General features: G+C 45.6%; 1 pseudogene; it reads left to right on the plus strand.

Annotated features, from left to right (window-relative positions):
• The first annotated feature begins 774 nt into the window (after nt 1-774).
• Nucleotides 775-1,258, plus strand: LOC114209532 (large ribosomal subunit protein eL28 pseudogene; annotated as a pseudogene).
• The last annotated feature ends 642 nt before the right edge of the window (nt 1,259-1,900 follow it).

Below are 1,900 nucleotides of genomic sequence, written 5' to 3' on the forward strand. Positions count from 1 at the left end.
AAATATAATCTAAAACTAGTGAGGGCAGCCAATTTTTATAATAACTAACATTTTTGATGAAGTGGTCTGTGGCATTCGAAATTACCACAACCAACTTAGCTTTCAATTACCAGCAGTACCCTCTGGAGTGGAATAGTGAATTAAGACCTCCTCCCAACAGCATAAAAAGTATTAAAGACAAAAAGATACAAAAATCTGTCTCCTTTATGTCTCTGTCTACTCAGTAGATTTCATTTTATTCTTTGGAAAGGCGCACACCTACTGGACCCAGATAGAAAAGGCAATTAAGAAAAATTCTGCTGTGCATTGAAAGGAAATGTGAATATGAAAACATTGTTACTAAGCAAGTGTTACTTTAGTGGGGGGGGAAAAAGAGCTTCCTCCTGTCAGTCCATCTGGTTTCAATCCACCTCAGAAAGGTGGTGAACAACTTGAGCATTTACTTGCTCTGGATAAGCTGAATTCTTTCAGAGGTTAAGTATTGCCCATAGACTCTCGCTGAGATCTGGATGTTCTGAGCAAAACCCAATGGATCCTTTGTGCTCCAGAAAAGACACTGGTCATCAGACTTGAGAACACACGTGGCAATGTTGTCTTCCTGGACCTTTGTTCCCCTGAGAAACTATGGCTGTGAAATGTTCCATTTGTCATGTTTTTGTTGCCTGTAATATTTTGCCTCATTGAAAGCTGTCCCATCTGAAAAGCTTTATTTTCAAAAAGGTTGTTTCTGTCTTGGCCCTCCCACCATTCATTCAATAAAAATTCTGAGCGGTAGCGAGAGGAGCCGCAGCCATGTCCGCCCACCTGCAGTGGATGGTCGTGCGGAACTGCTCCAGCTTCCTGATCAAGAGGAACAAGCAGACCTACAGCACTGAGCCCAACAACCTGAAGGCTCGCAACTCGTTCCGCTACAAGGAGCTGATTCACCGCAAGACCGTGGGCGTGGAGCCGGCGGCCGACGGGAAAGGCGTGGTGGTGGTCATGAAGCGGAGATCCGGCCAGCGGAAACCCGCCACCTCCTACGTTCAAGCCACCATTAACAAGAATGCCCGGGCCACCCTCAGCAGCATCCGGCACATGATTCGCAAGAACAAGTACCGCCCAGATCTGCGCATGGCTGCCATTCGCAGAGCCAGCGCCATCCTGCGCAGCCAGAAGCCTGTGATGGTGAAGAGGAAGCGGGCCCGCCCCACCAAGAGCTCCTGAGCACCTGCCCCTGCCTCTAAAGCAATAAAGATGTCAGCCTCCTCAAAAAAAAAAAAAAAAAAAAAAAATTCTGAGCACTCACTAGATGCAAGGTATCACATTACACACTTAGAAATAATAAATAACAAGAATATAGCAATAAACCAAACACAGCTGCTATTGAAGCACCCCAAAATGACGTAATTCAGGATAAGAGGAACATTTATATATTAAATATTCGAGCTGGGAGTGATTTTTAAAATTTAATTATCATAGATAAAGAAGTAAGTTTAGGGGCACCCAGGTGGCTCAGTTGTTGGGCGTCTGCCTTCGGCTCAGGTCATGATCCCAGGGTCCTGGGATCGAGCCCCACATCGGGCTCCCTGCTCAGAGGGAAGCCTGCTTCTCCCTCTCCCACTCCCCCTGCTTGTGTCCCCTCTCTCGCTGTGTCTCTCTCTGTGTCAAATAAATAAAATCTTAAAAAAAAAAAAGAAGTAAGTTTAACTAGATAGGGAAAAAAAGAAACTTGACCTAACAGTGTGCTATCTGCCCGACATGGTGCTAGCCAATGTCCTGAGTCACTGCATTTATTCCTAACAACACACGTATGAACTAACTCTTGTTATTTCCATCTTATGAAGAAAAAGTTACATGAGCTGCCCCTGGTTGCTGGCTGATCACAACATTAAAGTCGGTGGTCGGTCTCCCGGCCCCC

The sequence above is a fragment of the Eumetopias jubatus genome, unplaced genomic scaffold, assembly GCF_037043125.1.
Source record: "Eumetopias jubatus isolate StellerSeaLion01/CBP00866 unplaced genomic scaffold, mEumJub1_p1.0 scaffold_5, whole genome shotgun sequence".
NCBI classification, from domain to species: domain Eukaryota; kingdom Metazoa; phylum Chordata; class Mammalia; order Carnivora; family Otariidae; genus Eumetopias; species Eumetopias jubatus.